Consider the following 24,079-nt stretch of genomic DNA (forward strand, 5'->3'; position numbering starts at 1 on the left):
AAACTTTAAATTTTAGATATTTTAGTTAATGTTATTGAAACCTTGCCTATACATATACATCATACTGGAATACTAAAATAAAAAAAGAATTTGAAAATGAAATATCTTTTTTGACTGCATTCATTCGTATATTATTATGTATACCTATATATATTTTATGTACACACCATCAATTTAAGTGACGCTGAACCGTAAGTAATACCTCCAGTAAGAAAACTCTTTTTACTTTAGTTATTTTTATTTGTTTTTTGAACCCTTTGTAGACTTTTGGTTTATACGACTAGCGAAGTAAGACTTACTTTTATACTTTTATCGAATTCACCAAGATTACATTCAATACGAGCACACGAGTTCACAGTGAAAATAAAAGAACATCACAATTATTCTTACAGTCGTATAGTAGACACGGGATTGCATTTTTTCTATACTAATGTCAGAGCGATATATTTAATTTATTCGAAATTGATTGTCACAATAACGATCGTGACGATAATGCGATCGCGGTCGGTGGTCCGAGTTCAACCAGGAATAATTCAACTTGCACACACGCCGTGGTAGTCGGGCGTTTCCAACGACATTTCAGGTTGACCGATGCTATCAGAATGGAACACGTGGATGACGAATTGTGAAACGCGTACGACTGTAGTATAAAGACAGTAGCGCAAGAATAAAATATGGCACCCGTTCAATGAATCTATAGATGAAATCGACTTCTGAAAACAACGCTCGAATAATGCAGTAATACTATACTGATACGCATCCGACCACTCCTCTCTCTCCCGCTGGATGCTGTATTCTCTTACATTAATTTTCTGAGACAATCACATTCCGGAAAGATCTAAACATCTCTCGTGTTAGAGCGAATATATATATATATATATATATATATATATATATTATATAGTATACTAGATGTATAATATATATATATATTTCTTCTAGTAGCATAAATATATTATTATAATGTGTAGTTATACATTGAAGAATATTTTCGAATTGCCAATAACGAAAGACCGTATTCTCGTTTCTGAAATATTATACCTACTACGAGTATGTGTTTAAATTCATATTATACATAGCACTAAATTAAAAGCAATAAATAAACAATATTAAAAAGATTTGATAACCGAACACCTAACACCACAAGTTTAATAAACGTATTTATGGAATTTCGAATATATTTTTTCTAAAGTGGAGATAAGGCAGTATATTATTTGAGATTCTGAAAGAATCGAAAAAACTGTTAAATTTTTTTCTCTACATTTATTCATTTTCAGAGTATAAGTTTTGATATTTACAATTAATTGAACGTAGTTTTTATTCATATATTGAAATAATTTAACACACTTGCTCATAATTTTTAATTTAATTAAAGTATTCAAAGAAATTTCGATAACAACAATAAATAAATAAAGATATTTTATATATTTTAGTCTGTTGAAAATAATAATTATCCAAGATAAATGTTCTGACGCATAATATATAGGTTAAATTTAATTTAATATTTTACTTTTTAATACAGGAAAGAATAAAGGAAAGTGTAAATTAACGGGGCTAGGTAAATTAGGTACGCGATAATTTGTGTGCATTTTGAAAGTGGTAAATTCAGTGCTGCAGAAAAAAAAGTCTTAGGTAAGTTGAGTCCTGGACAAAAAAAGGTTAAGTATAAATATAATTATAAAATATACCTATTATTGATTTTACTTCTAATAAAGAGTATTATATATTAAAAAATGTATAATTCGTTTTTTACTTCGACTCGATTTACTTACAACCTTTTTTTTTCGAGACCCAATTTACCTAAAAAGGGTCATTCGGAACCCAATACACTAATCTCGAAATTAATCATGTTGCAATTAATACCACTATGTGAGATTATACTAGACTTGTGAATAGACTTTTAATATAATTTCAAGTTTATATATATTTTAATTTGAATTATGGGTTCTATAAGTATAAAAAAGCTTTTGGATTTAAAATAATGTTTCTTTCAAGGGCAACACTTAGTAAAAACTACGATGTATTTATCCTAAAATATTTTAAATTTGTTGTTCATCTTGTTTTCTCCATAAATTTTTAACATATATTTTGAAATTAATAAAAGACAAAATTATTATCCTCTTTAAATTCTAATTGATTATTCATAATTTTTGCACTTAATACATTTTAGAAGTTTTATAATATTGTCATTCAACTATAAAATATTTTCTAAGTTGTGATAAAATGTTATAGTTTTTTTGAATTGATCGACTTCAATAATTGTATTATAAAAAATATATTTACGAATATATTATTTTATTATTATATTCGACAAGTTTGAAAGGTTTTTCTAACAGCTTCGTTTTTTTTTAATAGTTTAAAATTATTTGTTTAATTAAACCTTCTACACAGAATAGTTTTATGACAATAATGATAAATTGTTGTTTTAAATTTTTAAAAATAACACTTATCAATACTGAAGAAAGCAAAATGAAATAAGTTGGGTAACAAATTATTATTATTTTTTTTAAATATTTTCAAAAACATTGATCTTTACTTCGCTAAAAATCTAAAATGTCTTAGTAAAACCATTTCATTCGATACTTTACACAAATGTTAAATAATCATTTTACCACAATATTAAGAGTTTTAGGATTTATATTTATTTTAGTTTTTAGTTTTTTTTAGTTAAAATCTTTAGATTATCATATAGTCATCTTTTTATAATATATTTAAAAATGTAATAACTACATTTTCGTATAGGTTAACTTATACCTAGCTTTATATTATCATATTTTTTGCATTATAATTATATTTATATACGAACGGTACAATCAATTTATAGGTACACGTTCTTAAAAATGAAAAGATAAAATAACATTATAAAATAATATTACCGTATAACTTGATTTATTTTATATTGCATTACACAACTTTTATACAAAATAAAACTCTCTTATCCCCGTCCTAATACAGTTAAAAAAAAATGGTTATCTGAAAATATTTTCAAATGCTTTTAAGAACTTAAATAGATATAATTTATGTTTCATAAAAATAAGCTATTATTGTGGCATTGAGTTGTTTTGAACGACACATGTATTATGAAAAAATAATCGAATTGAAAGACTTTTCAAAAATAAAAGTACTTATCGTACTTATCTAGAAAATTATGAACAAGTATAGTAAAAATCAAAGATAAAATATCACGTTTTAAAAAAGATTTAGATACCAATGTTAATTTATTTAGTATTAAACTATAAATAGTTTTAATTGTTTCATAATATAATATAATATTTAACTGAAATAAAAACGTATTTTGAAATGAACATTTTATTAATATACGATAACAATATTATATTACTAAAATACAAATATTATAACTTATAAGCATTAACTTTAATAAATAACATTGATAACTATTGAAAATGTTGATAAAAAAAATGAATGTTTTGTTAAGAAATAAAAAAATATACAACATTATTTTTGATATGTATAAACGGACTAAATTTTATAATACTAATATTTTCATGTATATTATATCAAACAGATTATAATCTTAAATTTAAAATGTATTTATTTTCCACAATTGAATAATAATTGTGTATTACACATTAAAGTAGGTATTGATGTAAGTATATTACAGTAAATATATTTTATTTTATAAGTTAAGTTTTTAATTAACTGAATAGTTTAAAAAAAAATCAAATTAAAAGTGATATCTGATCATTGAATGAATCCTTAAAACTTTACTGATAACAGAATACTAAAAAAAAAAAAAAACATTAGGGAGATAAAAAACATTTCTCACTTATTGCTTTAATTTTTTTTTCAATGCGCGTTTATTTTATTTGAAAAAAAAATTACCTACATTCATTAACTGAAGAATATTTAAGCAAAAAAATGAAAACTCCTGTTAGACATCAAGTTACACAAGAACTTATTTTTCCACCACTATCGAATTGCACAATAATGCATATGACACAGCATTGGCAGAAGGCCATCGTTTGCTATTAACATTTGTGAGGGATAGAACTATGGGTTGAACTAATTTATTATTCAGTGGACCATAAGTATTTCATTATATTATGACGCCTTATGATAGTATATTCAGTCAAATATTTCAATGTGCATTTGTACAACACTAAAATAACAAGCTGTACAGAAGGATTGAATAACCTATTCAGATGTACTTTAACTGATACAAATATGACAACCATTTACCATTGTACGTATTAAATCTAAATATTATTGATTACACAAATCTTAGTCGAATAGCTCTTTTATGTACTTTAACATATTTTCTACACTCTGCATATATTTTAAATATTAAGACAGTTAATTTTGAAAAAAAAATAGGAATAAGTCAGTTACTGCGTAAATGTGAACCAAAAGTTTGAAAACTTAAATTTAATACAAGTTTAATAGTAAATTGAAAAATTGTTATAAATAGGATTTTTTAAAAAAAATTACCAAAAATCTATACTAATTTTTTTTTTGGATGTTTGAGGTTAAAAATGTTATGAATTTCGTCAATATTTTTAAAATATATTGACCATTTTTGAATTATTTATAAAGGTGTGAAATCTTCAATTTCTTTTTTTAATAAAAAAAAAATATTTGCTTCATAAAAAGCCTTAAAATGTAATAAGTTCCCATCTCAATTATTAATAAAAATTTTTCAAAATATTTAAGATACAAAATGTATAAGCTTGACAATTTTTTTTCATAAAAATTGTAAAGTCTAATTTTAATGGAACTCGTTAAAATCACGAAATCTGAACAATTATTTTCAATATGATTCACGTTAAATTTTTTAAGAATCTCATAACTCTCAGTCACAGTAGAAAAGCTTTATAATTGATTATTATTTATATTCCTTAAACATTTCAGTCATCATAAAAAAGTTTGAGTAATATGTGCAATATAAATTATGACCTATATACCTACTATAATATGTTTATCTGATCGATTATTTTTTAATATGATGTAATATTCATCATAATACATAAACATTTTATGCATAAATTATACTACCTTCGGTTAGACGGTCAACCTAACGAGTGTATGCTTACCCTTTAGGTAAACGGGTGTATTCAACTTCCTAGTTAAATTATGACAAGTAGTCGCTCTCTGTGGACCTTTGGTTGGATGTGGTTCCCGAACCCGGCGGGGGTAGAAAAAGTGGAACCCCCTTAATATCCCCCCAAAAATGTAAAATTAAAATCTATTTTAGTCCGTGAATTTCACTTTTCATTGTCATAATATAACGGTGCCCTGTTATATATTATAGGTATAATATATACATAGATATATTCCATCAAAAAAATAAAACATATAATCTTATTGTTTCATCCAGCTACCAAAAGAAAAACTACAAGACTGATAATCTATTGACTACTGACACAATAGGTACCTGGTTATCTGTGTATTTTTGAATTTTTACAGACTGTAAAAGTTTAAAATTTTAATGTAAAATATAACACGTAGAACGCTCATAAGTCAAAATTCGTACATATTACGTATACTACCTACCTGTCACATAAGTTAAAACGCCCACGTAGAATACTATATTATATAATTATATTAAGAAAATTATAAACTTTATATAGTTGTAACTATTTAATTACTTATTCATATAAGTTTCTTTTTACATATTAGTTATCAAAATCAAAAAAATATACTGATAAAATAATATGTACAAAAATGGTTTCCTGTAAATACAAATTTGTATACATTTAAAATATTATTACAGCCAAAAATGAGCATGTTTGAAACATTTTAAAACCAGATGGTAAACTTTAATTATAAGACGTCACATTACATTTAAAATACACATAAATATCGTTTTGATATACTCGAAATTTAGAAAAGAATTAATTTCATAAATAGATCTTTATGGTACCTAGTCAAAAAATATGGCCATATTGAAATAAATATTAAGAGTATCGATAAACTCTGGACACATACCAGAAACTTCAATGGATATAGTTTTTGCTTGGCTTAAGATGCAAATTTAAACTTTTAACTGACTTGAGTTCGTGAAATATCTTGTCTGAAATAACGTTCATTAAATCCTTTACTAAGTAAAGTTTACGTCTTTGTCAACGATCGTTTCATTCGAAATCTTCCGCACTTCCATCGCAGCTAGTTCTGCACACTCGTCATGCATTTCTGACACGTACCTACCCGGGTACTATTCGCTCTAATATTTCGGCATTATTGTATTGTGTTATACGACCGTAAGCAAACATCAGACTTAATTCTGGGTAAATAAAAACAATAAGAAAGCGAACAAAATAATACACGTGATACAACTTTCGTTTTTTGAACGTTTTGATATTCTGTATAAAGGTTCAGGAACAAAAGTCAATATTTATTCAACGTAATAACATAAAACTACGTACTTTTTACGTGGGCGATAATACCATACATTCGTGTATGGTGAATCGTTAGCAAGATATATTAAATATAAATTATGTCTAAATGAATTAAAAAAATTAATGCATAACAAATTGTATGTGTATATATACATTATGATATATTATAGTATATACTTTATTAACTAAAATATATTTAATAGTATAAAATATTTAGGTCCTAAGATACTTATTGTATTATTGTCGTATCATGACTACTTTAATAATGCACTGCATTAAAACCATCAATAACATTGTAGTAAATTAATACTTTTAATAATTTAAAGAACATAAGTTGTGTGTAAGGAATTAAAATCCATTATAGCACAATTTCGGTACAATCATTTTACTTTCAATTTCTCAGAAACTTGACCTCAAATTTCATCGATTATTACACATTATATGTTATGACGTTTTATGAAAAAAAAAAAAAAGCACTTCGTTATTTTAATAATAACACTACCAATATATTTTGAATTGTAAATTTAAAATTATTTTATCATTTAAAAATTATGTTTATTAATAAAATTAAACTATTCAATTATTGAGGGAGCAGGAATAATTCAAGGCAATACTTGTAATAAAAAGAAAAGTTTAACAGTTATCCTTGTCAAAGTTTCAGAGTTCAACAACATCAAAATGTATCAAATTCCAAATTCTATTTTAATGTTAATGGAATAGGTAAGCTATAGCCAAACTCTTCGTAGTTCGTACTTACTATACCAAAAATTAATGGACAAGAATCAATGATTAGTATGATTGTCCCTTGAGTGAATTTTCTTAGTTTATAAATGGCGAAAATTTTCCCTGACACAATATATATATATACTATGATCTTTTTTCAGGGACAAATTTTGGACCCTTTCATAGCCTTCAATTTATAACAAAAACCACAAATTCCATTAAACATACGTGGATCTTTATATTTACCCCAAAACAATTATTTTTCAATGAAATTAATAAATTGACTCAATAATTAGATTTAAAACATTGGAAAAAATAGTGATAACCTTTATGTTTATTCTTTGGTCAAATAAACAAAAAAATAAATTGATGTAATTAATAAAATTCACTGTGACACAAATTTGTAATGGAATACTATTTTAATTAATAAATAAGACAATGATATATTTTCTTACATATTGAAGTTAAAACAAAAAAAAAAAACAAAGAAATATTATATTTTATAATAAATAATAATATAATATTAACCTCACTCATGTATATTAAATATATTTGATTTATAAAATTATCAAAATAGTGAACTGTGTATAACCTACTTATTGTATATTTAGTTGTTTTAAATTTAATATAATTTTCTTAAAAGTTAAGACTCATCTTCATAAAATATTATACGTTCTATTTCGCAATTTTTCTATTTTTATTAGATTTATTTTATAATTATTCTTTATTCTTAATTTATAATATGAAAATTTATATGGTTATATTGTTGAAAATGTTCTTTTAAATTATTATAATATAATACAAGCTAATTAATTTTATATTTTTATCTGAACTATATTATGTACTTATATTTATAGTTAATAGTTTTAAAATAAAAAACAAACATCTATATATGTATAGTTTTCATAATTAGTCAAACAGACTTGTGTTTATTTTTTGTGAAAAAAAGATAGTTCGAAAATTGATTTTTATCATCTAATATTTGATTTGACCACCAAGAACAGTAATTAGTAGCGCAGAAAAAGTTTCAGAGTATTCTCCTTTCCCGATCACTGAACTTTGTCGGCTATACCTAATTGGTCTTTAGAAGTTAAAATTGGATTAGACCAAATAACGGTTTAAATCTATTTAATGGCGTACACCTCTGTTGTACTATATATATATATATATATATATATATATATATGGCTTCAGTGTCCAATGTCCATACTTTTCGTAATTCTGAATTACTGAAATTGAAAAATGTGAGTAATCTAATCATTGCATAAAAACTTTTTTTTTCAAAATTGTACAAATACGTGAAGAAAATATTTATAAAATTATTTAAATGCAGTAAAATTTAAAAAATTTATCTATATAATATTGACAATTATTTAGTTAAAAATAATAATAAAATATTAGAAATTTGAAAATGTTGTACAAAGTTCGCTGCAAGTTGTTCTTAAATAATTTAAAATCGAAGAAATTTAATAAATGTGTTTTTATTTTATTTTTTTCAGTAATGTATCTTTGTAATTATTTTTACATGTAAAGAATACATCCATTGGATGGTTTCTGATAAGGTAAAAAGCAATACTATTCTCATGATTCTATGAACATTATATATTTGTAACACACTACATATTTGAACTTTAGGTTTTCCTATGTGGCTATGTCTAATAAATTTAATTAGTATATTCAATTTATTTTATTGAATTTAAATTCGATTTTTTTTTCTTTAAATAAACAAGATTAACTTACAAATTAAATTATGCATAGATCTTTCTTTAGTAGGTAATTCAAAATTATATATTTTTTAAATTTGATTATAGTTTCCTTACTTATTTTTACCACTTTGATTTTATGTTATAACTTGGTGTAATTTTCACCTTCATCACATTTTTAAAAATATTTGCATTTCAATAACATTAAATATTAAGACATTTATTTTACAATAAATTTGCAATTTTCAATGGTACTTAACACACATTCACAAATTATAAAATTAGATACTGTCGAAATATGTTTTTTTTCTTATAATTGTAAATAGTTGTTTAACAATACACATTTACAATATTAAATGCAATGGTATGTAAAATAAATACAATAAATTATCATTTAACTATACTAACATCATAATATGTAAACAAAATAACATATACTAAGTTCCTTTAAAATTAAATTTGAATACTTAATACTATTTATTTTTTTCAATATTCAAGCAAGGAATAGAGGTACAAACAAGTGATAATAATATAATAATATTTTGACTACTGCTACTAAAAAATAAATATTCATACTATAAAAATGTAGGCAAGTAAGTACTACTCTGCTGTACATTAGGTGTCAAATAAGTCTGGGTATGTTAAATTTTAATTTAATAATATATCACTGTAAACATTAAAAACGATTCTGATTTAGAATGGTCTGTTTTGAAGATATTATGCATTTTTAATATAGCTATTACAACTATTAGTAAATTATTTTACTAAAAAAATAAAATGGATTTTATTGATTATTGGATTTGCTTTAAAATCCACTATTTCCTCATATAATATATATATATATATATATATTTGTTTTTGTTATTCCTAATTATAAAGTTTTTTACTGCCCTAAATGTGTTAACAGGCACAAAAATAACACATAATTGTAAAATTAATACATTCATCACTTCGCACAGAATAGGATAAATAGAAGACACTATAATCATATAATTATAAATACAAATATTACTTCAATATTAATATATATATATTTATAGATATTTCATTAAGTACTATTCAACAACTATTCTATAGAGGAACTTAACTGTCAATGATTTATCTTGTTTTGAATAGTTAATGTAGTCATATTATATTTCTTACTGTTGTTATGACGAGTCTTCAGTTACAATTTATTGTATACTAGAATAAAAATGGTTTGAAAACAACTCTAGAAAAAAGTTTAAAATCACATTAATCAATATTTAAATATATTATATTATATTTAAATAATTTAAAAACTATATTTTCTTTTTACTGATAATAATAACGAGTACCTATCATATAACATTTATAAATAAATCTATCATAATTTATAGCCGTATACATTTAGTAACTAGTATAATAGTTTTAATATATTATACACGTGACGTGCATATTTAGTTATAATTACTAAATTTAAGTCTTATAATAATATCCGTCATGGTGCGCAAAATTAAATGATCAACTTAGACAGATTATTTGTCTTAGAGAAACGTTTATACTTAGACGAGACCAACGGCGAGCTTAATCTGGCCATTGTACATTCCCATTTGTGTCGTAATGATTTTCTGTGCTATTCAAACATTCAAAAGACCTTTCAAGACATGTTGTTAATGACGACCACCGCCGCTCTACATAATTATCTTTGGCCCGTCTCACCGGCAGGATATGTAGCAATATTGTTGTGTTCAGCAGTTCTCCCGTCGGACAATATAAACTATTCACGACGTTGAGGCAAACACAAAATACAAATATTATAAATGAATGAAGAGAACAAAATCATGTACACGTTTACCTAAATTCCTTTAGTTTCCCCACGCACATACGCGCATAGGTACATACTATTTCCACGTTATATGTATCTCGCCGTACAACATAATTTATTCACGAGAGTTTTGAGCTACTATTACAGTGTTGTATATGACGTGCATGATGGAGACATGCAAATAAGTACTACCGAAATGCTTTCATCGCCATTTCAGCACTGCGGATGAGTGCCACCCACGGTGAGATAAAACCTGATCTAACTGTAATATCACGCAAATGAACTATTTAACCATATTATCCAGTTTCTATCAATATGTAATTTCTGAAGGAGAAAAACATCAATGCCTTTTAAATTATTGTTTATTATACTTTCAATTTTGCTAAGCGCATAATGGCTTTACCGTGTTCTTCGTACGTCCACGAACATTTTTATATTTTACACATCCAATATTCTATGTACCCACTCATACCCAACCACCCCATTATGGTCGATAGAAGTAGGTATTGTTCGACAAGAGTGCTTTCATTGAAAACACATCATTTACAGGTCTACTGAAAATTTTATTTTTAACTGTATAACACTATGTGATCGGCGTATATTATTATATTATGGCATTGTAAGTGTACTATATTATGTGCTTAGATCAAATAGAATTATTTGGCGAAGAATTGATAGGTATACTTAAGATTATTCGTAATCTATACGAAGTATAAATAAAAATATATATCATCTATTGGCCAATAATTTTAAAACAAAAAATTCTAAGACCAGTAAAATTTAGTAAAAAGGTTTTCCTAAAATCAATCATATAATATGGTTATCTCTATTAATATTTATAGAGGCGCTAAAAGATGTTTTTTATTATTTTTAATCCACATTAATTAGCCATTTGCTGTTACAGTAAAATATTTTTAGCTAATATCTAAAGCATTAAATGACATCAATTATGTAATATATTAAAATAAAACATTTAAAATGTATTTAAATTAATTTAAATAGATATAAAATATATTTTGAATATGCTTAAAGAAGATGCGTACATCTTTATTGTATCCAGACTCAAGATCAAGTGAAGAATACATCATTTAATCAATTAATTAATGTAAATAAATTATAATTATTAAATTGTGGTGTTGAAATATTAATTTCGACGATTTTATTTTAATGAGACATTCTAATCAATAATCATAGGGCTAAAAATTAATTATAATAATTAAAATAATATCCCTAAATATTATTCAAAAACCTAGTTTTTCATGTTTAAACATAACAAATATTAAAACCAATAACTGCAATTTCAATATTTTAAAGAATCATAAAAAAAATTCAATTATTTATTATGAATTTAACTAATTTAAGAATGGTACACTATATCTTGTAATCTGTGTTACAGCTAACGTATATAACACAATAATATCACTATAGGTATGGTTTTGTTAATAGAGGATTTAATGATATAATTTTTACACCTGTAACCGGACTACATCCTATGTAATTTGTTGGTACAAAATACAATCACCACTGATTCCTCGCCAATTTTCTTCCTCTTGGACTCTTTTATTGTTTATACGGACGTATAAATGTGAAATGGTTCTCATTTCTTAAATGACATCTGAGAGGGTTTATCGTTGCCTGCAAATACAGGTGGTTTGGAAATAGGTTTCTCAACGAAGATAATTGGAGTTGATGGGTTTAGGATTTTCTTCTCTAATACTTATGAGCATTAAAATTGTTTATTTTTTCTAAACGTATTGCAAACAGATTTTAACAGTTTAAGAACGTATTCATTTGGAAAATGTATTACTTTAGTTGGTAATGACTTATTTCTTTGAAAATAATAGCAAACTAATTTATTTATTTTTGATAATATAAACGTATTCATTACTTTTACAAATAAGAAATAATTCTAGAAATGCTGAAATTAAAAATGTAGGTAAAAACATATCATATTCAAATTATATACTGAATAATAAATAAAACAACATAAAAAAAAATTTTAAAAATGAATATAATAATAAGATACTTAATATATTGAATTATGGATTTTTTTTTTACAGATATTTATATTAAATTAATATAGAAAAGATTTACTTACTGTAATAAATACAGTAAGTAAATGAGTTGACATTTTTTTTTTTAAACTAAGCTAGCCTATGTGAGTGAACGCATTCACAATACTACTTCCTAAAATTATAGTTGTAAACTTAGACCGTTATTATGTTTATATTTTAAAATAATATTGATAATGTATTTATAAAACTCAATCATTTTATATTCAATTAGTATTCTATTTAAATAATAATTATTATACTCAAATTTATATTTAACTTTTTAAAACAATTAAATTCAATATTTACTATATAATTATTATTTAATTTTTTATAACATTGACTTCTCATTAGAATAAAATAAACCAATTATTTTTCAATTAATATATCTATACGATGTAACTACACTTGAATTACAATATTACTTATTCAATATTCCAGCCTAAACTTAAACTTAACACGTCAATATACAATTATTTATACAATTCAACGTTTTTACTTGTATATTATCAATCATCAACTAGGTACTTTATTTAAATTGATTTTCATAATGACATATAAATAGGATTTTTCGTTTTATAATATCTAAAAAGAAATAATAAACAACCCAATAATTTTAAAGTATTCTGAAATCACAATTGACTAAGTTATTTAACTTTTAAAAACGTATGTTTAACGTGTATTTACAAAATATATAATTTAACTGTTAATACAAATATATTAACACATTACACGCCATACTAAGAAATTAAGAAATTTATAATTGATATCTGATAAATATTCCATGAAATGTGTGTCAGTTCACAACAAAAATGTTTTGTTTTTAAATTAAACAAGATTATACTTTATAAGTAGGTATGTATAAAATATATACTCACATAAAATAAAGAATAGCATAACTAAAATTTACGAAATAGAGAAAAAGATATTATGTTATTTTTTTTTTGACTACGTAACAAATAAAACGTATTATTATCAAATTTACGATAAACCTAATATAATTATTAAATTATCTAGTGCCATAAGACCGATCATTTTTTATCAATCGATAGCTAAAATTAGGTACCTATAATAAAAATTTATCATTCGTAGTGTAAAAATTAATAATACCATTAATTAATATGTAATGTACGTATAATTGATTTTAAAAAACTTTCATAAATAAATTGTTTTGTAAGCATAAATATAATTGAACAGCTGACGTATTCTATACAATATAGTTAATATACAGTTAAAACTTCTCTAAAACACAGAAACACATATTATATTATACTTTACACTGCTCACTAGTAAATTAAATTATATAGATCCCAGCTTTTTCCCTTTGCACGTTTGTACAAGTAATAATTGACTTTTGCATTTTTAGCTTTCCCACCCCTTTTTATGTGAAGCCCTCAGTACCATAATGTTTTACGCACAAAGTAATCATAGTAGTAATAGTCACCCTAGGCAATACAAAATTGATGAAAATAACATTCTTTGGTGAGCTGGTGAATGTTAGGTGAGAGTGGGTAGCGTTTGGGTGTAGTGGTAGTGATGGTGATGGCCATGGCTATGTTGGTGGTGGTGGGGGTCCAAGGGATGATCATTTACCGTTTTGCTACTATATCTACTGCTACCCCGTTTCCAATCAACGTTTTCAGATAGGGCGCATTACATTGTAAGGTTAACGAGAAATAACGACGCAGTTATATTATAGACATTACAACCAAAGGTCTATTGTTACGGTAATAGAGTACCCAGCCGGGATCGATTTAATGCGCCGTTTCAAATTTAAGTTTTCATTCGAATGCTCTAAGTCTAACACTGTCTTGACGTGGAAATCCAGTAATTATTACTCGTTAGAACTATGTTGCGCGTATCATAAATAGACACTGATTCTTTAGTGCGACTACAATGCATGCCAGCATGTTCTAATATACGTGCACAGGTACACAAAGGTATTATACATGCAAGGAACGGAAATAATTTTAGGATATTAATCATTCACTATTAAAGCTTAAATACACATATTTAAAATGTCTATGTTATTGAAATCGCATAGCAAAAAAGGTTTATATTATGATATATAATATTATAATCAATAAAGTATCAGTAATGACTTTTTTAATCTACTAATTGAATTTTACAATTCATCCAGTAGGTATTACTTTATTTGACTACTTAAAAATTACTTTTTTTTTTAATTTCCAAATGAATACTCGTACGTATGAAAAGCATCAAAATAATCTAACTCATTATTTTAATACAATTTATTTCAGAGGATGAAAGATTAAGGCTATTCTACAAACAAACGGTCGATATTCTATTAATTAAAATGTAAGACTAATTAATTTAAATATGTTCTAAATTAAATATTTACATCTATATGGTGCAAATTTGGTAAGGTAATAAATTTATTTATATTGTTGTACTTACTGATAACAATGTGTATTTTAAACATTTCCTAATTTAAAACCATCAAAATAAACCACATGAATATTAGAGATTTCTAATATTCAAAAGTTTAATTTACTTTTTATTGGTATTAAAAATTACTATTAAGTGACCGAGCATTATATATTTTATGAATAAATGTATGTTATACTATACTGTTATAGTATAATCATTCAATTGGAATCAACATAATAAAAAATATTCCAATTTTTTTAATGTTATTTTTTTTTTCATTGCTTATACAATAGATACCTAATTTTTTCGAAAAATCAACGTACTTAAATTGGTTTATGATATAGCTTTTAACTAAAAGAAATTTATTTATAGTATTTTAATTCTTTAATTTTTTCCTTTTAATTTCCCTTAAAATTGTCTCTCCAGTAGTAAGTATTTTCAACCTACGATTAATAAAATTATTTTGCCAATAATTAATATTTTTTAAATAAACACGTAACCGATCGCATTGTGGTCGTAAAAAATGATCTCCATAAAAAATAACTTAAACATTATGAAATAAAACATTGTCTTTGAAATATTTTCATTAACAACAATTAACGTATGGTAGGTATATTATATTATAATATGAATTACAAATAAATAATATTAGGTTCGATTATTCTAATTATGTAGTTTTATATAAAATAATAATAATTTAAAGTTAATTTTCTTCGTTTCAAACGATTATGAGCAAAATCATTAAATTATTATCTAAAAACTGCACTCGATATTCTATTTAAAACTAATCGTGTTTTTTTAAAAATACATATTTTAATTTACTAAAACGAATGAAAATAATTTTAAATTAGTTTCTTAAAACTCAAATTTTCATCTAATTTTAAATTTACTATTGAATTTATTGTAAATACAAACAACTATCTGTCACACATTATATCTCAGGTAAATAATATTTTATGGCTATTGTATTTGCTTCAATAGTTTCTGACTTATTTCAGTGAATAATAATTCAATTATGGGTCTTGAGCAGCCAACAATGACATAGGAGTGTAGTTCAGCAGATGGGGTCCCGCAACCATTATGTAAATCCCGTTCTAATAGAAACACTATAATAGGCTTTGTCATATAAATTGGCATTTTCACTCTGTCGACTTTGGATAGACTGCCGAGAAAAGTTAAGACTCTACAATCAAGATCCATAAAAAAAATGTATATGATTTTATAATATATATATAAATACACTGCACTCACATAAATACTTACTTGCTTGTGTATATATTGTGTAATATACTGTAATACTGTAATATGTTTAAAGTCACCGATTATTATTATTAATTTTGACAATAAAAATATTCTTAAAGACATTTCATTATTAATTAAACTATCAGTTAATAATTATTTTAATATATTATATACAATGTTTACTAATATTTAATGGAATAATTATTAAACTCAAGCTGTTGAGTTATTATTAATTTAAAACTATAAGATCGTTAAATATGAAATAAAAAACAAAAAAGACTTACACTGAAAATAATTTCTTATTATTTTTAAGAAAAATATCTTATAGATATAAAAGAATAAATTAAAACATAGAATAGAATTTTCAAATGTGTTTTTCTTTTAGATAATACGCTTACCCAATTTCATCATATTGTACTTACACTTTCTAACTAGTAGGTATCTCAATTTGACAATGTATAGACAATTCTAAGAAAATGATACTTTAAGAATGATATGTTTATTTTATTTTTTTAAGAAAAATAAAATAAAATAAAACACGAGTTCAAAGGATAAATTATGTATTTATTTATAATTTCTTAATAAAAGAAACTTAAAATGTTCATTGACTAGAAATTTTTTATTTGAATTTCAATTAAATTTATGTATATTAAGTCTCGAATATTACTTATTTTAAATATTTGGATTAGTATCAACTCAAACAATGTATTTTAGAATAATTACATTATAGGTACTATTAAGTATATATTGCATATTACACTTGGTAATTATTAAATTATTAAATTATTCATACAATTTAAAAATAATTCACAGTTTTATTTTGAAAATTTAAGTAAAAATTCAAAGTTTTTATTTTATTAATTATATGATATTTTCATAAAATTATAATTTATTGTAATTAATTATGTAAACATAAATTTATACAAAAAATGATTTTTAGTGAGTAATGATAGTACATGTTAGCATCTATTTTTAATATATTTATAATATGACAATAGTTAGTATCATTGAAAGCGTAGGTTAGACTTACATAATATGATTTAGTCAGTTCCGCTGTGTAACTATAGATCCCAAGAATCCTATATCTCCAACTGATAATCGATAACTCAACACGTCATACCGGGGCTCTTTAAGCCCATCCCAAGTTCCTCCATTATTAAATCTTCTATTACTCTAGGTTTGTGTCTTACCAGCTATATTATGAGTAACCCTTTGGACCGAGTTCACAACTTCCTGATCAGAAAACCGAGGAGTTATGTCATATACATCACCTTCGTTTACGTCGCTAGTACGATGACCATTATAGATAAAAACAACTCAAAAAAAAACCTAACCTAAATGTATATTCATCAACCAATTTGGAGACATAATTAAATAAAATATTGTTGAATTTGAACAATCCATCTTGATACTTAGACCTCACGTAGTATATTATTATAGTTCATAATTAATAATGGCATCAGATAGTGTTTTTTTGTTTTCTATTTCTCAATCGTATTACTTAGGCATTTGAAATCGTTTAAATGGAACTAAAATTAAAATCCAATACAACAGCTTCCGCTGATTTAACATTTGTCTGATGTCCGAATGCCTTGCAGTATATCATGGTACAAAATAACACAGGATTTAATAAACTTTAACGTCTTCCATACTTCATTTAAAATCATCACTAATCAGCATTTTAATCAGTACATGTCTACTTGTTTATTTTTACGGTGCTTCGGCTGCAGAATTTACTAGTAAATTAGTAAGATTCGTGATGGTATTGATAAGAGTATATTACGCCCCTTAAAATAGTAGGTACGCAATCGAACAGCAATTTAGTTTTATTGAGATGTATTGAAACGCCTTACATTAACGTAACACGTTACTAAATATACGTAATTTTAGCGGAGCGTATGATGTGGCAGAAGTTAAAGATAGGACTGGACGTCATCAAAAAACAACTTTATAAATGTGTTGATGATAACTCGTTTAAACACTAATTCAGAAGTACAAATTACAGTTTTTATAATAATGATAACTTAAAGTGGTAAAAATAATAAAACTTACTTGGACAAAATGTTATGAGTAACTTTATTTATGAAAAATAAAAAAATAAGATAATTATAACTATTAAATTATACATTCATTTTTCAATAATTAAAGATGGATTTAGATAAAATTTCTTTATTGTTACTCTCTACGAGTGAGATACAACTACAAGAATAACAAAACTTTATGTGTCACGACAAACGATACAAAAATTGTACTATATTAATATAAAACAAGTCAGCGCATTTCGGTGGTGGATGTTTGTCCATTGTCCCTTTGGTCCTCGGACAGAATAGCGTAATTTTACTGTAGGTATTCGATTTGAATGCAATGATTGCGTTCGATAAAAAACGATTCTGAGCGGACGAGAGGATCATTTTTATTTAATTTTATTCGTTTCTATGGTGATAAACAAAGCCGTAATTAGTCGTCCGTAATTATTTAATACTACAAAATCGTGTTATTGTACGTTTTTTTCTCTTTTATTCGCTTTTATTTCGAGTATCGTTTCGAAAATCCAAAAATGACCTCTTTAAAGTACTAGCTCAAAAACATAACCTTTCAGAAGATATGCTACACTTGTACTTTTGAGCAATTTTAGGAGGAGAAAAAGTGTTTATAAAATAAAAAACAAAAAAAACATTATTGTAAAACCAATACATTACTCACTCCACTCAGAATCTAAAATATTTTGTTACGTATTATTTCAAAACAACAAATAGTTTTTTTAAATTAACAAGATAACATTTTTTTCGTATCAACAAAATATTAATTTTCATAGTAACATACTCCCAATATTAATCATTATTTTATTAATTTACTTAGATTTTCATTAATTTAATTGTGATTTTCTATCTATACTCATTATAAAATGAATAGCAAACATCGATAAAATATTTTTGGAAACTTACTTCATACCTTTTGCAAGTAATAAGACTGCAATTAAATTAGATTATTGTATAATCAATATTACGCATCAATTCACTTCTTCCCGTATTATACGCCACCGTGATTGTTGTGTCCTTGTGATCCTGTAATATATGATATATCATATATGTAATAAAAGAATATATCATGTATAGATAATTTGCTTGTACGAGTCAAAGTTAAAGTTAAACTTAATATATTTTTTATTTTATTTATGGTTTGTCATTATTGTTGTCATTATTTCATAAGTATTTATAGCTAAAGTACTTTTGTACTTTTTAAAATAAGCAATGAATACAAAAAAAAAATGATCTCAAATTTACTTACTTATCTTGAATCTGTTAATTAATTTGTTCGAATTTGTTTAAATTATACTTATATTAATTTAATATAATTAAAAACCAACAATAAATAAGCTATTTCAAACATAACCGTGTATTATGTAACAGGTGATAATATAAATTGAGTAAATCATTTTTTAGTAATTAGATTTTTGTTTGCAAACATGCATATGTAGAACATTTATTAAAACATAATAAAACCATAAACAACAAAATATGAAAGAATACAGTTCAGAATTATTTTTTTTTAACCAACATGAAATTTATTCATCCAAATGTATCATTGTTTGATAAAGAAAAAATTGATCTAACAATACATAAAGGTTTTAGTAAAGAATTCACCTCTAACTGACATCATTGAGTTTTGAAATCTTAGGCCAATCGATCGCAGATAAAAATACAATATTCTTTTCGAGATCAACTATACGAATCAGCATTATAACTTATTTAAAACCAGGGATTTTGTTTGGCATCTGTCGAGATGACAATGTTCGATTGTGGCGCTCAAAGCTCTCACCCTACAGTAATGCCAATTTTCCAGTACTTTTTTATCCTTATTTATCTCACTTACTCATCTTCCGATCTTTGTCATGTCAAGTTTTCATACAATCAACTAACTGTTTAGTCTAGGTACAAGTATTTTTTTCCTAATCGTGATTCCCAGTAAATTAATTTTACAAACCCTGTATAATGTATATTATATTTTTTTCATTGATACAAAAAGAGATGAAATTTCTACCACAAACATTAACTTTAAAAAAAATGTCCAATATATAGGTTTCAAAAGAACCTATTATTCATTTAAAAATATACGTATACAATTTAAATTAAATTTCTTAAATATATATATATATTTATTTACTTTTAACAAAATCCTCATATGTAACTAATACCAACGTATGTATAGTAAAATAGTATAGAGAGATTTGTGAAAGGAATGAATTTTCAATTTATTATTAAATAATTGTTATTATTGTATAAATATATGATATTACAATTTATTTTAATTGAGGTTATTATATTTAAAAAGGTGTATTTGGTTATTTCAATTTAAATATTTTTTAGATTTAAATGATGTCTATATAACCTACGGAATCCAGCTCAAACTAAACCCTCTAACATAAGCTACAACTAAACCTCCCAATTCAAATACATCCTTCATATCATTAAAGCCCTATACTATGTATCTAACCACGCTAATGATCTCTTTATATTTTTTTGCACAAGAATTGGCCAATACTTTTTATAAAAGATTTTATCCCCATTTACAAAACCATCACAACCTATTCGTAACTGAGTTATTTAGCCCCTATTATTCCTGGTTACCTGTAAAAAACTTAAAACGAAAATTGTGCTATGACTATCTGAATAAGACTACTTTTGATGTGAAGGCCTTTCTAATCATCACTTAGAATCAACTAAAAATCCATCGTATAGTACTAGCATTTATTTTGGATAATTATTTTATAGAGTGATTAAAAAAAATTAAGTTAAAAACAAATATATACTTGATTTAAATACAACAGAATAATTTAAAAACAAAACAAAATTTGAGACGTTTGTTAATTTATATAAATTTGACATTCGACTTTAATAAAATTATGGTATTAGAATTAATGTATTTATTTACAAACTAATATACCTAATGGTATTATTTTAATGTTTAAATAATAACTAATCATAAAAACTAACTAAAAATATACAAAAGTGTGTACAAATAATATACATAAAGTAGTTTTCAAGAGAAATATTTTCGAATTTTTATTTGTATAAATAACCCTCTTCTCATTCACACACAAACACACATTTAAGTACAATATGTATAAATTAGCCTGAAAAAAGTAACCCAGCTTAATGGCAATCTCTATTTCCTACTATGAAAAGACTAAACACTAATACATTTATTACACTACTTTATTTTTAAAAATAATTAAAAACACTAAGAAAAATTATACAAATGTGGTTCATTCTTATCTGAGAATCTAATATTAAATATATTAATGTATGAAATCTAAAATTATACCATACAAATATTATACTTATGATACAATCATTATAATATTTTACTTGTCATGCTTTAAAACCATTTTTAAGTGAAACACCATAATATTATTTATTTTTATATATTGACAAATACACTAAAAAAAGGATGATAATCTTAACAATAAATTAGCATTATTAAAAAAACACACATAAATATTAAAAAAAATCACTCTACTTAAAATATTAAATTAAACAAGACGTTAATAAAAAAAAAAATTTAAAAAACTGTTTTTTAATTGTATATACCTATTAATATTACTTAATAGTTAATACAAAATGAAAAAAAAGCTTATAAAATATGAAATTTCCATACCTATTTAAACAACTGTAAAGTGTATGATTGCTAGCTACGTGAAACTAATTATGTCTATATAATCAATACGTTCAATTATTTATTACAAAAATATGTAACAAAACAATAGGTATATTATGGAATTAAAGTATCTAAGTGAACATCCGCGTTTATCAATATTTATGTATGGTCAACAGTTTGATATTAATTTTTTTAGAGTAAACATATTTAAAGATCGATTTCCATCGATATTAATTTTCACTAAGTTTTGCAGTTTAATAACTACGTGGAAAATTGATTTTATATTTTTCAGTAAAAATTTCATTAACTTTATTCCTTTGTCTGGCCAATATTATAACCACGTATATAAGCAAATCAAATGAATTCGAGCAATGTTCTTTTGTGAACATATAACCATGTTATGGAAAGTTATTTATTGTTTTACGAATATGAGTTTCACACTCACTAACCCTCTTTCAACGTGCCTATCTCCATATTCAAAATAACGTTTGAATATTAATATTCACGTGTGTGCGTATTCTTGGGTTTGATGCAGTGCCATCTTCTTTTGTGGTTGAATCCACCACGTGTTGTTTGAAAATTAAGCTTAACATTTTAAATCAGCGCTTGTTTGATATGAATTAATCAAGTAGATGCGCAATTTTAAAATTGTTCATACAACTGGAATTGAACCAATAACAATGTATAGAAACTAATAAAGAAATGAATATGACGGATAACTAAACTTCTGAACATAAAATAATTGAAAAAAATAATTCGAAATTGATTGTAGAATTTATTTATGCAAGGTACCTTCTCATATTCATTTAAATAATTACTATATCTATATTATGTTTAATTTTTAAGGATTACTTAAATTATACCTATCTTAACTTTCTCTGGCTTAAGTTTTAATTATTATTTTTTATTTAAAATTTATAATTTTTTATTTAATTCACTGCATTATTTTTATATTGATATCACAGTATTATTGCAATGAAAATATTTTTAAATCAATTTTAACTTCCCTTTATTCTTCACATTAATCGAGTAGTCTTTCTAATGAGTGCTAGTTTTGAATTGAATGATATATCATTCTTTACGAACAACGATTCTGGGCAGACACGATCTGTCAACTTACATTACTAACTATATTTCATAATATATTTTTTGATATTTTTATTAAAGCGATTTATTTTATTTTTAAAACTGCGATAAGTTAATTTATTTTTTTCAGAATACATTGGATTTGTTAAATTATTTGTATTTAATTATTGAAATAATAAATATTTATACCATATAACATAAGTTTGTAACATTTTATACATTACTGTAAATATAGTAAAACAGTGTGGATGTATTCATTTAGATTAAATATATATAAAGAATTAATCTTCATATTTTTAAAATTGTATTGTGTATAGTAAAATTTATAATATTTATAAAAGTTTTAATTACTATTGAATATATATTTTTTTAATTGTAACATAATAATTAACATCGTAAATCGTCATTCAAATCAGTAATTTCGTAAGAAATCTAACAAAAAATATATATAAAAATATTTTAATTCCAGAATGAACTACTTAAAACTTATAAAGAACATTTTATCAATAATAATAAATTAATTAATTTGAATAATTTAGCAATAAAAATGCATGATGTTATACATAATTATTTAATACAAAACACTTATAATTTATAATTTTTCACGATTTTAACGAATTTTGTAAAAACTTGTACTTTATCAAATGCGTATTAAAAAATAATTGTTTATGATATTGTGCAGTTATATAAAAACAATTTACAAAGGATCTTGTATTAAATTTCCAAAAACTTTGACCAATTTATATTGATCAAAAAAAAAAAAAAAAAAACTAAAAAAAAATCAAAAAGTTATCATGCCTAAAGACAGCTCAAAAAAGTCAAAATATTTAAAGAACTATACCATGAGTAGAAAATTATAATAAAGTCAAACTTAGTTAACTGGAAGTTGAAAAGACCGATAAAAAAGTTCAAGTTACCCAAGAATTCAAATAACCCAAAAACAAAAAACAAAAATAAAATTTCAAAATATTTATTTTATTAAAACAGTACAATATATTATTTACTATTTATTTATATATATAATTTATATCATTTTAAAAATGTATAAACAAAAAAAATGTAACTACGAGCTATTCATGAAAA

At 24.1% G+C, this 24,079-nt stretch overlaps 1 long non-coding RNA gene across 1 annotated transcript; it reads right to left on the minus strand.

The window, feature by feature from the left end:
* Positions 1-17,276: 17,276 nt before the first annotated feature.
* On the minus strand, positions 17,277-20,358 carry LOC126550292 (uncharacterized). Its single transcript, XR_007604346.1, has 3 exons — positions 19,897-20,358; positions 19,198-19,317; positions 17,277-17,485 (listed from the first exon to the last, which is right to left on the minus strand). It is a non-coding gene; the product is annotated as an uncharacterized LOC126550292 (long non-coding RNA).
* Positions 20,359-24,079: the final 3,721 nt, after the last annotated feature.

The sequence above is a fragment of the Aphis gossypii genome, chromosome 2 (genome assembly GCF_020184175.1).
Source record: "Aphis gossypii isolate Hap1 chromosome 2, ASM2018417v2, whole genome shotgun sequence".
In the NCBI taxonomy this organism is placed as follows: Eukaryota; Metazoa; Arthropoda; class Insecta; order Hemiptera; family Aphididae; genus Aphis; species Aphis gossypii.